The sequence below is a fragment of the Molothrus ater genome, chromosome 5 (assembly GCF_012460135.2).
Source record: "Molothrus ater isolate BHLD 08-10-18 breed brown headed cowbird chromosome 5, BPBGC_Mater_1.1, whole genome shotgun sequence".
Taxonomy (NCBI): Eukaryota; Metazoa; Chordata; class Aves; order Passeriformes; family Icteridae; genus Molothrus; species Molothrus ater.
The window spans coordinates 54,908,010-54,923,622 of record NC_050482.2 but is presented as its reverse complement, the minus strand read 5'-3'; positions in this window follow the sequence as shown (position 1 = coordinate 54,923,622).

Sequence of the window (15,613 nt, the reverse complement as noted above, 5' to 3'; positions counted from 1 at the left end):
AAGACTTAAAGGGACAGATTTCCACAAGCACACTGGGACAAAAGCCTCTGGAAGAACACAATTCCCCACCGGGAGAAGGCAGGCCCTGGTACTGGAAATACTGAAGCATGTCTTTAAGCATGTGAGAACTGCTGTGGACTTCAGTCTGTGCAGCTCTGCACAAGCCTGCAGGACTCGATTTACTGATGTGAACAAAGTTACCCAGGGAGGGCATGCTCAAGCAGAGTACTTGTTACAGCTCCATCACAGATGGAGTGAGGTGCCGTCACTGCTGAGTTACTCTGAAGGGTGCTAAGACACATTCCAGAAGTCCAGAAAGGAAAGAAAATAAAATAATCAAAATGCGCCCTAAAAAAATCTCAAGTTGTTGCAAAAAACATTACTCATGTATTCACCCTGATATTTCTAGTTTGTTTTTTCAGCATAATACCCACAATAGCTGCCCACCTAATTGAAATATTTCGAAAGCACTTTAAACTGCTCAAAACAAGTGAAAATAACTCCAGTTACAGATTTACAGCTCCCCTCTCCTCTATGGCGAATTACTGTGTCAAATATTTTACAGTGAGAGCAGAAACACCCCAATGACAGGGCACAGGAGATTGTGAAGACACCAAATCAATATCAGTGGGATTTAAAGGAGTTTCCCCTTAGCTTTTCTCCCAAGATTGTTACAGCATGGCTGCATAGGACAACTGGAGCCTCTATGTTGTCCCCAGACCTTTGTCCACCACAAAAGCCCCCAAAACAATACATATGATGAACCTTTTCCATCATGAGAGATGGCATAATGACTTTGGGACAGTCAGGAGGGGATATCTGCAGTTGTGGGATATGAATAAGCAACACATTTGGGCTCAGACTTGGTCTGAAGCAGCTCGTCTCCATCTTCTGCATCATAGAACCATAGAATCACAGAATCATAGACCCATAGAATCATAAAATCATGGAGTGGTTTGGGTTGGAAGGGACCTTAATGATCATCTTGTTCCAACCTTCCTGGAAAAAAAAAGATATTATGCTGCTGATGGGATTTATTTGCTCATATTGGATCATATAACTAGTTAAATGCTGAAAGGATTGAACCTTGGTGTTTTTTTCATATTTTCCCCTGTGATTAGGAGATAATTTTAGCTGTTTTACCAATGCCATCATTTTCCTTCTGACACTGAGGTTACTCTATGCTCTGCTCATGTTTCCACAAATATAAAATCAACATTAGGATCAATATTGGAAATATTTTACTTTGTAAAACTTCATTAAATTCATATCACCAGATAAACTGTTGTGTATGCAATAACTCAGACTTGCACACAACCCATAAATTGCTCATCTTTGATTGCCTCCAGACGCAGGAGGCTGTGACCCTCTCAAACATCTTAGCACCAGAGGAATTGCCCAGCAGGTTTCATCTGCTGCAGGCTGTTTCAGGAAATGTGGTGGAGGGTTTTTTTCCACTAATTGAAGTGTTCTGAAAATGTCATGAGACTCATTCTGCTCCTGCTCTAAGCACTAATTTGTTCTGTGCCAGTCATCTCAGTAAGGGTGACACCAGACCCCAGTTCCCCCTGCTTAGCTGAAGTAGTACAATCCCCACTTCATGTTTTTTGGGGATTATAGCTTTTTTACAGTGTAAATGTGTAATTATGTATATGTATATTTTTGTATATGTATATTTTTACAGTGTTAATATGTAATTATGTATAAATTACATTAATGTAATCATGACTGATTACATGCTATTGATATGCCATGAAAGTTTTCCAGGGGCAACTTAATATTGGGTTCTTAATGAATATCTGGGCCTGAATCTGATTTTTCTTATACTACATTCACACTGGAGCAGCAGCAATATTGGAGTGAGATTAGAAAGGATCTAGGGGCTGAATCCTACACCCAAGAACAACCATGAGGAAAATCGGGTGGAGTGATGGATGTTGAACATATGGCAGCTGGAACCCGAATTTTAGCACTTAATATTATGCATTTCAAACATTACTAAGAGAGTAAGCATTCATGAATTTGGCAATCAAAAATGGGGCTAAGTTTATCATCTCAACACGTAATAATAGAAATTCAAAGGCAATAATTTAAGGGGACTTCTTTATACACTGCCATTAAAACAAATGTTCCTTGTAAGGCATTAGTGCAGGTGGGAAGAAATTACCACGGAGGGATAAGAAAATCAGACAGGAAATGTTCCAATTATTGTTTTAATGATCTCTAGGTGAAGTAGCAGATAAACAGGGCTATGGAACTTCTGAGAGTTTGAAACCTTTTCTTTCTGAGCCAGACTGCCCTTTCCATAGACACACTCCTTAAAAAATTAGGTACCAAAAGATTTATTGGTTGGAAAGGGAAAAAGTTTTAAAATAGTTTTCTTCATTGCTTTAACATGAAGCAACTCACAGTGTGTGTGTGTCCCTGTATATGAGGGCAGATTAAGATTATTCCATGGTTTGATAGAATAAGTCCCTTTATAGCCTGCTTTAAAGTTTGGTTTAATTGTGTAAAATCTGGATTTTTGCTCCCTTCAAAATGTGTAGACAATTTGGATTTTTTACTGTATTGGAGCTTAAAAATTCATCTTTTTTCTGTATCTAATGCTGTCATATGCCACATTAGGTGATGTACCCCACACACAATAATGATCCCTGGTGTTCAACTTCCTGCAGCCAGGGATGTGTCCAACAAGGTTCTGCACACAATGGAGGAGCTCTTTAGTGTACAGTTGTCTAGTTTAGATGATGTGAAATTGCCTCTTCACAGATTTACAGAGGTAAAATTGGTTTCTGCAAAGGCTGTTGGCTGAAAAGCATGTGATAAGGAAGGAGATAAAGTAGTGGCAGCAGAAACCTCTAATATTTGTGAAAGGAAAAGCAAGGAAGCAAAAGAAGCAGCCCTGATGGAGGAAAAAAGAGGCTAAGGAAGAGATTTCCTGTCTAGTGAAAACAACAGTCACTTGCTTGAGAAAGCAGAGAGGAGCAGACAACAACAGGAGTAATGTTTCCAGGGGTTCTCATAGAAATGGAACACAGAGTTTTCTTTGGCAAGTGAATTTGCTGCAAGAGCCAAATGTCTTCAAAAACAGCTTATCCTCTGGTAGCTGTCTTTTGCTTAACCTCCCTCAAAAAAGCATATGTAAAGCACTGTGAGGCATGAAGCCATTCCAAGTGCAATCAGTTAGATAAGGCAGCATCCATTCCGGCCCGGCCACTTGTTCTAACAAACTTGGTCATTCCAAGCTTTGTGCAGGAGAAACTCCTGCCTGCCTTCTGCATTGCAGGGCATCATGGATTGGCTGTTCACCCACAGCCCAAGAGCTCAGTCCAGCTGCAAAGCCCAAAGGAAAAGTCCTGCTCTCAGATCTGCAGGGCTGACCTCAGAGCCCTACGTCTATGAATGCTGGGAAAAAGGAAGAAAGCACCAGGTGGAGAAGCAGCAGTTCCCCACAAGCAGTTTGCCCATGTGCATGCTGCACCTGATGTTTGGTGGGAGGAGGGAAGAGGCTGAGGTACAAGAAAACATCATTCTCTAGAGTTTCATTCCACAAGAAAGAGTTTTCCTTCAAGGGCATACATCAAAATTCCCAGATAGCTGCATTTTAAATCCATCCCTTACAATGATCTGATAGAAATTAATGAATAGCACAGAGCTGATGCACTGCTGGATCTGTTCTTGTTTGTCAGCTTCCAGCCACACATGCAATTAGGAAAATTCAAGTCCAGTTGAGGCCTGGACATTGGTTTGCCAGTTTGGCACCAGCCTCCCTGCTGTCAGGTCTTAGTTGACAAATAGTCTCAGTTTTGGAGTGACTCAAACATTTTCTCTCTCACATGTTTTAAATAAATTAAGAAAGGCATGTTCAACAACAACAAAAAATATACCAGAATAGTTTCATTATTACCTAAATGGATTGTAGTCAGAATCATGTATTCTATTTAATCCAACACTAAGGTATGATTTCAAGAACAGAGGCGGGAAAAAACAAGAGTCATTTGAACCAAGATTCTAAGGCTCTGCTTATAAGAAGACTTAGGCAAGTGTTTAGCTTCTCACAGTGCAAAACCAATGTGTGACAACACTGTTCACGGGTTTGAAATGATATCTGGAGATCCGGTAGAGTACAAGCCTTCATTTTTTACTTGAAATGGAATTTAATAAAAATCATATAGAATCATCACAGAGTCACAGAATGGTTGGATTGGATAGGACCTTAAAGATCATCTTGTTCCAGCCCCCTTGGGCAGGGACACCTTCCACTATCCCACATTGCTCAAAGTCTCATCCAACCTGGCCTTGGACACTTCCAGGGATGGGGCAGCCACAGCTGCTCTGGCAATCTGTGTCAGGGCCTCATCACCCGCACAGGGAACAATTTTTCCTATTATATAATTACACTCCACTCTCTGTCAGTTTGAAGCCATTCCCCCTTGTCCTGTCACTCCAGGCCCTTGTCAATAGTCTCTCTCCAAAATTAAATGCATAGTTTTGGGAGGAATCCTATAGCCCCATAATGAGTGGAAGAGGTCCTAAGCATCCATAGATGCCTCAGTTTTAAGGTGAAGTTACTCTGTCAAGGCCTTCAATTAGAGATCTGCTTAATATCCTTTGCTTTCTGCCTTTTGGGTGTCAAAACAAAAATTTTGGGCTGAGAAGCAAAAAATGAGTGTGTAAATCTTGGATGACCGGGACAGTTCCAGACAGCTTGGAAGTCAATGGAAAAACTCCCCCTGACTTTGGTAAGGTAGAGCTGAAGCTGCAAGCTGAGGAAGAGCACAAAGGACTGCCATGACCATTCCTGCCTTCAGAGATTATAAAGGCAGTTTTGTAGGGCTTTTGGCTTTCCTGCTTCATTTAAGAGTCTATATTTGGCAGTGGAAAATAGCCCTATTTAGAAAATTTTGTAAACGATGTTTGTTATAGGCAATGAATATTTTCCATTGCCTATATATAGTTATCTGAAGCTCTGATATGCTCAGGTCAAGAGACAAGAAGTAATTTAATTTTCCTTAGGTTTCATGCCACATTGAGCTGTTTTAACTGACCATGGAGAAGCAGTTGTACTCTGTGACCCATTTTAATGTGTGTGTCCCTAGAGTACATCTGATTTTTTGGGCACATCTGATTTGCCAGGGTCACATTATTCATCACCAAAAAGCTCCAGGCACTCTGAAATACAACCTTTGCAATTCCACATCTCAAATGAGCTGGGTACAGCCTCATGAGTTGCTGATTCTCTGTTAGGAAAGGCAACACAGGGACAGCCAAACAGGCTGTAAACTCTTGGAATACACAATGCTTCTCTTCTATTCAGTAGTAGCACCTTAAACCTCAGAGTCCAGACTAAAATCCAGGGTATGAGGCACTCCACAAACATAAAACTTAGATTTATTAAATGGAAAAGACTCAAGGTGGCAGCAAAGTAATTAAACATTTTCACACCATTTTATTGTATTATGAAACTCATTGTGTAAGAGATCACTGAGGCAAAAATCAAATTTATTCAGATAATAAAACTATTCATAGGGACCTTTCTTTCCATCCAGTAACTCATGAAGTACATAGAGATTTCAACCAGGATGTGAAAACACATCTTTACTCCTTTCCTGTTCCTTACTCCTCTTCCCACCCCAAAAGTATCCCACTGGAAGGGCCACATGCAACAGGGTCAGAGCAATGAGGAGAGAAGGCAGTGAAGGGAAAATGGTGTTATTCTTCTTAATTCTGTATAAATATTCAGAAGAACCATTATTTATCAAACAGTAATTAATAAAACAATGTTGTGAGCCACAGAGAGTGACAACATTTTTCACAGCATCATAGAATGCACAGTGTTGGAAGGATCCTTGAATCTCAGGTCCTAGCCCTGCACAGGACACCTGAGGGATACAGGTGGGGAATATCTCCTGAAGCAGAGAATCTTAATTTTTTTTTTTAAGTCAAATGCTCCAGGTGCTAAACACACCATGGCAGCTTCCCAACAGCAAAATGCATTTGAATTTTTCCTCTCATCCTTTACCTGTCCTGCTTTTCAAGACAAGTTTTTTGAGACTTTCTAATGCTGAGTCCCTTTGGTGATCTGCACCTGAATCACTGGAATTTCAGGGATTATGGAATTGCATCATTTGGAGACTTCTATTAAAAGTTAATTGTATTATTATTGCATTGTTTACTAAGGCCAAAGATATTCAGTTAGCCAATAAAGCAATAATTTCAGATACAGTGACCTGTGATGCTGAATCTCCTCCTATCACTTGCAAGGCCCATCTGTGGCAAACGCTTTCAAGGAGAAATTCAAGGTGTTTTTGTTTCTTCCTAATTCTTCTCCGTATGTTGCTCCGGGCATTGCATGTGTAGGAGATGTCAGGATTTGCTATTTCCTCTCTTGCCTAACTCTGTGGTGGTTTTAAGATTTACTTAAGGACGTGCTGACCAGTTAGAAAAGATTTTTTGAGTTAAATTTTGTCAAGGTGCCCAGAGTCTTCCAGAGCAGTGGGTGCCAGGAGGGGGGCAGAGAAAGGGACACTTATTATTTGCACATGCACTCACACAGCTCCTCTCTGTCTCTGTCTCCCTTCAATCTTTCATGTCTGAAATGGGCACACATTTTCCTGGAATTAACGCAGATCCTTTGGACGTGAGGCTTTGGGGTGGGCAAATAACTTGGGCTGAAAACATCACTGAGCTGTCAACCATGTGTAAACATGGAGGATCTCACCATTGGCTGGGATGATGGCAAATTTATCCTAAATTCTCTGCATCTTGCAGGTAGTTCTTGGGAACTATCCATTGCTCCCACACGTGAACTATCCAACCTCCTGGACTTGTCTAGGGATCAGAAATGTGCTGTATTTTTCCTGCAGCATCAAGCAGTCAGAGCAGACTCTTGCCTAAGGATGCACACAGATCCATCTATATTGAACTTTGAGAACAGCACACTTTAAATATAATAATGATTGCCTCAGTGGGATCCTGGGACAATCACCAGGATCACAGAATTGTCCCTGGCATGAGCTGGTGTGGCATAGAAAAAGTAAAGGCAATCAAACTGCAATTTCTTGTAAAGGCTGAATATGAATCTCTGACCACCTGGAAGAGACAATAATGAATCCTAATCCTCTTGAAATCCTGGCCAAGGCAGTGCATTGAGGCAAGGAGGACGTGCCTGCCTCATTCTTCTCAGCACAGGGAAGTAAACTTCATTATTTTTCCTCTAGAAATTGTAGTGGAAACACCCCAAATTACTACTTCTAGCTCATGCCTTCAGCAGGTGAAAAGCAGCAGTAATGGGAGCAGCAAAGTGGGAGTGAATTTCTGATAGAGCAATGACAAGATGGATGAACTTTTCCCAGTCACGTTTCACCTCCCAGCTCAGTTCCCCACCCATTAAGTGGGAAGAGGATGATGTACAATTGAGAAGAGCTGTGGTAGATCTGACCATGGCTGCTGAGGACAGGACCTGACACAAGCATCAGCTGATCCTTTGGAAGCCATTTCTCACCCTCTCCAAAAAAAGACATCAGGAGAGATAAGAAACTCCTACTTCCCTTAATCAGGCAATTCAGTGACACTCAAAATCCTTTAACACTGAGAAGGGCTGCAGCTCTGGACAGGTTTAAAAAAAAGATGAAAGCAGGCACAGCCACATGGAAACACAAATGACATCCGTTCAGAATTAGCTCTGCCCCTTTTATCTTCCTAAGAAGCCGCTTGGAACTCCAACCTTTGCATTCCCTTGAGGCATTAGCTTTTCATTAGTAATGAATGGCTGATCACATTATGACAGACAAATGATGGGTAGCCGGAGAGTTTACCAACATGCCTTGCACTCCCACAGTCACTGAGGGGGAGGTCTAATGAGCAAATAACCTGCTGCAACTTTCTACATATTTCCTGTAATTGAGAACTCTTCTGTACTTTGTCTGGAATGCAGATGCCTGTCAGTCACAGGGTCATAAATAGGATTAGGGGCTGTTTCTGAAAAGGCAGGCAACCAGCTTTTGATACTCCGTTGAAAATACAGATGTTTTCTAGCTGCATGGCTGTTAGGCAGTGGGATCTCCATGTCTGTTTAAGCAGACTTGGCTGATGGCTCTGCCCTGAGGCCCCAAGCTTGCAATGGGTGCAAATCCTATTAGGAGTGCAGATCCCTACTAATTTTTGCCTTTGCAATCAGCTGCAAGATACAAGCATTAAAAACACCTAGAGAAATCTGATAAAATAATACAGTCTTTGAGAATTTTCACCTCCTCCATCCCAGCTATAGCTGCTGAGTGTGACAGAAATAACTGAAAAAATAAAGTTTACTAATATTTAGTTATATTTCTTAGTGCCACTGATCAATACATTCATTTCACCAGTGCAGTTAAAAAAAAAGTTTACCAAAAAAGGGGGCATTCTACTTTGAGGTTTTGTGTGTGCACTCAGGGATATTTTTGTTTGTTTGTTTGGGGGGGTTTTGGTTGTTTGTTTGTTTGTTTGTTTGTTTTTGATGCAGAGTATAATTATAGGCTGAATTGCTTGTGCAGAGACTGTGAAACTTGTAACTTTTGCCAAATGGTTATGGCAACCAGTAGGCTCTGCCTCCCAGCTTTGCTGATTTTCTGCTTGTCCCTTCACTTCCACATCTATAATAGAACTTACTTCTCTTGTCAGTAGAAGCTGTTCCTCCTGTGAGAAAATCTTGTTTTACAGATATCATGAAAGAGCTTTAAGATGCCCATCAGGATGATGGCTGGTGAACCACTTCATAAACATGCAGAAACAATCCTTCCCCCAAAAAGCATTTCCAGCCTCAACAGCCAGGATACAAGAAGTGTAACTAGGATGGGAACTGCTGCAGTGAGGCAACTTCCTCAAGGTCACAGAGGAGATCAGACCAGGAATAAAACCTTCACCTCCCACGCCTCTCTGCTGGGCTTGACTTTTCTTTAGTATTAAGAAGCCAGTGTTGAAGTTTATTGGTTTCATCCAATGCAAATTCCACTGGATCTCACCATAATGGAGGTATGGAGAGGGGAGAGATCCAGTTGAATCAGTTTACCAAAGTTTGCAAAACCTTTGCATGGAATGCAGCTGAGTATAAAACCACTCAATTTCATCAGCTTTGTCAGGATATGCAAACCAGATGGAAGTTTATGTATTACGTGATTAAATGTGCTCTAGATAAGCAGGGAGCCATCACCAAAATCACCCAAAGCAATGATGAGAGAGGTCATTGTCTCCCATTCATCTCTGCTAAGGTCACAAAAGCCTCCACAAAGATAAGAGGACATGGTCAGTGCCCTGAGAGGCAGACACCCTAATTGCAGCCAGAACAAAAGGCCAGGGGATAAAGCACGAGGCAGGGTAAGGGACCGACATGGGGTGATGAGGATGAGGCCACAAGGTTAGTCAGCAGAGCAGTGATGAACAAGGCTGCCTGTGTCTGCTGCTAGCACTGGGCTGATCCTGCTGCAGACAAGGTTCTGCCTCTTTAGGGGTAGCATTGTGAAGTGACCATACCCAAATGCACCCTTTTATCAGAGGACACAGAAAAATGCTTCAGAGGAATGGCTCATTCTGCTCAACAGTGTTCCTGTATTCTGAGATCACTGCCTGTCTCCAAGCCCCAGCCAATCCCTTTGTCTCACACACAGATATGTATTGCATTTACAGTAAAAAAGTAGGTTCTACCTAACTTCTAGCCCTGCTTGTGGATTTTATTTCCAAGCAGCTTATCACCCTCAGCACAAATTCATATATTTAGGTAAAATATAACTAACCATGTTGAGGTGGAAGCTGAGAGAGAACATGGGTATTACCATAAATTTATTCTTGGTTTTCCTTTGTTACATTTTAGATTATGAAACATAAACCTATTCAAATTTTGGCATCTGAAATACTTGGATGAGTCTCCTTGAAAGGAAAGAAAAGACTTGTATGTTTGCTGACTTTTCTCCTCACACTGACCTTTTGCAATGTCTGATGCAGCATCATTCCAACTGCCATGAAGAATGGTTATGGTTTATCCTGTAGCTAAAAATTCTACCAAGGATGCCAATCTACCAATCAGAAAAAACCTCATTCAGTTCAATGTGGCGCTTCTCTGTCTTGCCCAGACATTTCATTTCCCTCAGCAATATCTTTGATCAATGAATTCCACTCATCATACACATTCAAATAGGAAAAGGGAATATTAAATTAGTACGGTACATGAAGTACTTCATGTGAAGGGACTTTACGCACCAGGAGGTGTTTCAACACACCATTAGCAGCAATTAAGGTCTAAGACATGTCCAGGAATTATTTTTATGTTGCCAGTAGCAGAATGGGATTGACATTTCAATACCTCAGCTTTGATACTTATCTCAAGGCAGGCAGAAGATCAGGACCAGTCCCACCTTCAGAAGTGCCAGTTCTCATTGCCAGGTTCTCAAATTTCCCCAAATCTCAACTTTTTTTTCTTTCCTTTGCTGGGCTCCCACACCCATGAAGACACTGAGAGTCTGCTACTTGGGTCTGCCAAAGTCCAATTTTTACCTCTTGGGTTAAAAGCATCTGTGAGCAAGTAGATGTCATATTTATCCAGTCACTTTGTGACCACAGTAGCACTTAGAGATGATGACTGATAAGTGCATAAAAACATTTAGATGCCTAGGCTTTTTCCTAAGGAGATTTTTGGACAATCAAAATTCCTCCTTCCATCTTTGCTGCAAGCTGGTTTTGCTGCAGGACAATCAGCCTCATATAGAAACAGTGCTCACCATTCCCATATATTTCACATCCCCTGTTGTGTTAGGTCTCAAATTCCCAGTCCTCCAGGGCTTTTTTTCCTTTTTGCTTTCTCCCACCTCCCTCATCTTCCTTTCTCTTTCTTCCTGTGGCAGAAGCATTCTGTAACTTCTAGCCTGCAAGTCAGAAAAATTCAGCTTGGGGCAGCATTGCCAAGAACCTCTCAGCTGACTCAAACTGGAAAATGCCATTTAAAGCACTGCTGGGCAAAAAGGAGAGACCAACAATTCAATTTTGTTTTCTTATTTACTTATCTTTGTCCATTTGTGCTCACCAGCAGAGCTGAACTCACTCACAGCTGTCCCCACAGAAAGGCACAGGTCTCCCACAGGACTTGTGGCAAATCAGACAGAGCCATGAGGATCTTTCTAACATCTCTGGGCAGCAGGACTTTTTTGTATGGGGCTGAGTGAAATGATCCTCAGGTGATTCTCCTCACTTCTCATAACAGCAAGGTGTGAGCCTGTGCTTGCCATGCCAATGTCTCAGATATAAACCACAGAGCACAAGTGGAGCCCTGCAAAAAGACTCCTTAAGAAGAGGCTCTTTGTTTATTTGTGTCACATAGACAATGGAAATTTAGTGACTCAACCACCAACAGGGGTGGGCCAAGGTAAAAATTGGTAGTAGTCACCAAAGCTGTGTTGTGAAAGTACATGAAAGAGTATGTGAGGACAAAGGGAGAATTAATAATTTATGTATTGGAACAAGAACAGGACCCAGGGGCAGTGCAGCTCTTTCAGCAGTCCTGCATGTGTTCATGAACATCTGTACCAAAAGACTGGCAAATATTTAATGCATTAAGTCTCCAGAGGACTGAAGGTGACACAGACCTCACTGTGTTTCCTGGTCTCCAGGCAACACGTTTTCAGAATCAGAAATTCTGTCTGATGTCAGCCCTGCCCAGCTGCAGACACAGTTAGAATCTCTCTTACAAAGCTTTCCTGAATGTGAACATGAACCCTGACAGGGGATGGTTCCCACATTTTCAGCTTTCCTTCCTGTGAAACCTCTGGAAATCCCCACTAGCCATCTTGAGGCACCTGGGACATCAATAACATCAATGCTGATGCTCAAGAACAGTAGGAATGTCTTCAGGGAGCAGGGTGTTCGCTGTCATCTCAGAGCCATGAGGAAAATGTGTCCATCCACAGACCCCTCAATGGGCAGTGATCACTATGGGGCTCTATAATAATTTTGGAGAATAATTCTCCCCTCTAGAGGAAGAGACCATCCAGAAAATCACAGACCAGCCCAAGCATGATATGCCATTTTTCACATTACCTTAGGGAAAACAGGGAAGTCAGATCACAGGCTGGTTCTGCCATGCTTCTTTCTAGTCACTGGAGCTGGGGGAAATATATTCTTATTGCATTAAAGAAGCACACTGCTTGTGCTCCAGTGCAAAATGGGACTGACACTAGAGGACTGCTTCTCTAACATTGTTTGTGCCTCTGCCTCAGCCTCTTTCCCTCTGCTGTTCCCAAATAAACACTAAGCTGAAATAATTTGTTGTCCCCAATATCTGTGTGCTTCCATTTGGATCTGGCTGGGATTCTTGCACCCAGGACTGCATCATATTCTTGTACTTACAATTTCCTCTAAGGGAAAAAAAAAAACCCTATTTTGTTTTTCAATAATCCCAAAAACTTTTTGTCTGTAAATTCATGCAAGGATTTTGTTTGTTTATGAGCAAACACACTCCTAGCTAATGATCACTGCTTCCAGAGAAAAAGAGAAAAATATATTTAAAAATGGGAATATCACTTGGGGACCTCCACTTCACTGGTACTAAGATGTAAACACTGAAGACTTTTGAAACAAGTAGCATTGGAAAAGGCCGAACGAGCTCCTGACAGGTAAAATGAGCTGATAAAAGGCACAATGTCCCACAGAGATGAGCTTTATAGAACAGTAAGATCATTCTGACTGTTCACCTGGCCAGGTATTCTTTTGATCATTCAAAAAAGATAAAGTAATATAAAATAGCAGTGAAAGATACTGTGTTGTCCATGCCTTACATCTAAGAAAGCATATTTTGCAGAGCCCTCACACAATTTTCCTTTCCAGAACTCTGGAAGCACTCTCAAGTGGATGAAAATTGGATAAAGTACTACAAGTAATGGGCAAAAAAATTTATCTGGCTCTGTTTCAAGCTGAGAAGCAGCCTGTAAATATTCACCAGAAAGGAACCAGTGTTCAGCTAGGGCTAGCTAATTCTCTGATTAATTAAATGTAACACACATTATTATTGTCTGTCCACTTAGCATGCAGTTAGATTTTGATCTTGCCTGCAGGATTTCCCACATCTGCACCACTGCCTTTTGTTTCCTTTTTGCTCCTGGCTACACTGAGAGCTGGTAAATTAGAGGGGAGGAACAGCTCGAGAGACCCAAGCAGTTCTGTACCAGTCTGTGCTGGCCACCTGACACCTGTTTCCCTCCTTAGTTTCAACTTGGGTCACTTTACAGAGCCATAATCTGCCTGTATCTGGGGGAGGCTGCTGCTTGTGGGTGGCTGGGAGGACAAGACTGTAACTCAGGAGGACAAAATCTTGCAGTTGTTTGAAGGATGGAAGGCCAGGCCTTTATCCTGCTTCAAAGAGGATGGCTTTGAGTGGAAACTCAACTTCTCATTCTAAATATTCCTTTGAACTGAAGAATGATAAGCATAGTCAGTTCCTAAAAATAACATCCTTTTATATTTATTTCTTTTTTAAGTCCTGAAGAAATCTATTTCTGCCCAAGCCTGGTATCTCCTTCACTTTTTAGCATTGAAAATTCTTTTATCAGAAACTCAGGTTCAGGAAAGAAAAGAAGGAATTGATCTCATCGAGATGAATTCCTGGATGAGTACCTCTACTGGCTTTTTTTTACCTCCTTCATGTCTGCTCTGAGTTTAAGGCAATGTCCTCATTGTCTCTTTTTTTCACTGCTGTCTGGTTCATGGTGAAGATGAGGTCTCACAGCACAAGTACAGGAGAATTTTGGGAGGAAACTAACCTTGAAGAGCCAGGATGGAACCCTGAACAACCTGAAATGTGAACGGTATCCCTTCCCATGGCTTGGGTTTTGAACAAGATGATCTTCAAGGTCCCTTCCAACCCAAACCATTTTATGATTCTATGAGGAGTTTCTGACTGCAGAGGGAAAAAGCTGAAAATGGCCTATTTAGAAATAGTGTTCTATGGAAATGACTCGATTAATGTGTTAATACCAATGAAATATATATATATATATATATATATATATATATATATATATATATATATATGACAACAGCTTTCAAATGCTTCAAGCATGTTTGTGTTATTGCAAAATTGGCAGCTTCTGTGGTATCTGAATGTTCTGAATGGCCACATGGTCAAAATCTTGAAGCTCCAGTGCATAATAAAATGTCATCCCTTCACGAGCAGCTCTGCGTAAGCAAGGCCTATTTTTTTCTCATCTCTGTAGTATGTTTTTTAAGAAAATATGATGGTTAATTAAAAATAGATATCTTTTCCATATGGTCTGGAACAAAGTTGTGGATAAACAGAAGACTGAACCATCTGGAAACAACAGATGGCAGTGTTTTAAAGACAAAAAGATGAAAGTTTGGATAACCAGTGCTGGATATCAGCAGGGACAGGATGGAGGCAGCAGACTTACATCAGGGAATTCAGCTCTGCCATATTTCTGTGGGACAGACATGTAGTCCAAGGAGAGCCTGTTTTTAAAATGAAAAGGAAGAAAGTGAGCTACCTGTCATACTCCAGCAGCCAAACACAAGGTCTCCAGGTATTTAATTTCAATAGTATCAATTATGGCCATTAATAACATCCCTGGAGCATTTGGCAGGTGAAGAAGGGTTTATATCACCAGTGCAAAAGCTTAACCCCATTTCTCTTATCTATTGCCTTAAAATCCTGGGAGAACCATTCTGAAGAGAACAGGGATTGGAAATGTAAAAAGAACATAAAAAGTTTTGAATGCATCTGGTAACTGTGATATATAAATAACAGACTAAATAAATAAATAAATAATCTACCCTATCCCTTTAGAGGTACCACATTTTTCTCTCTACTTATCATGTTATACCACCTATCTGCCATGCATTTAGTAATGATTAAAAGGCCTGCTCCTGAAAGCTGAGTGTAGATTCATTTTTTACTCATTCTAGTAATATCTCCCATGGCAAAGGGAGAGTTTGTCCCAGTTTCTGTAGCAAGCTGTGTTAATATTAAAAGGCCAAGCCAGCACAAGGACTGTCTTGAATAACACTTCCTTCCCTGACTACAATGGTCAGCACCATTTCTGAAACATTTTTTGGTAGGGGATACCCAACACACTGCAGAGAAACTTCTAAGGCAGAGAAGGAATCAACCTTTAATATTTCTCTCTGACAACCTGTATTTCTTTTTGGGGATGGAAGAATTCAACAAATTGTTCTGTCCCCCTACAACACCTTGCCAAGTGCCACCTACAACAGCCTTGCCAGCCCACCTTCAAACACCCAGCTCTGCTGAGCAGGTGACACTCTCCAAATCCTTCCCTCAGATGCACTGACATCAGGATTCCGGGAATAACACAAGGCAGATGTGCAAAGGGGAAGGAAAAAAAATCCTTTTTTACACTTCCTTCATCTCAGTAATGCAGCATAGCTCTGTTTCTGCCTCAGCTGGGAAAGGCTGAACACAAATTATCCTTTGAGCTTTGTCTCCCTTGGCAGAGGCAGAAACAAAGCTCTTGTGTTTGTAGTATTTTATTGCTGTTTTATTATTTGGGCTTCACCTTTTTTTTTTTTTTTTAATGCATGGCTTTTTTGATTGTTACAGTGGTTTACGACAATTTTTGTT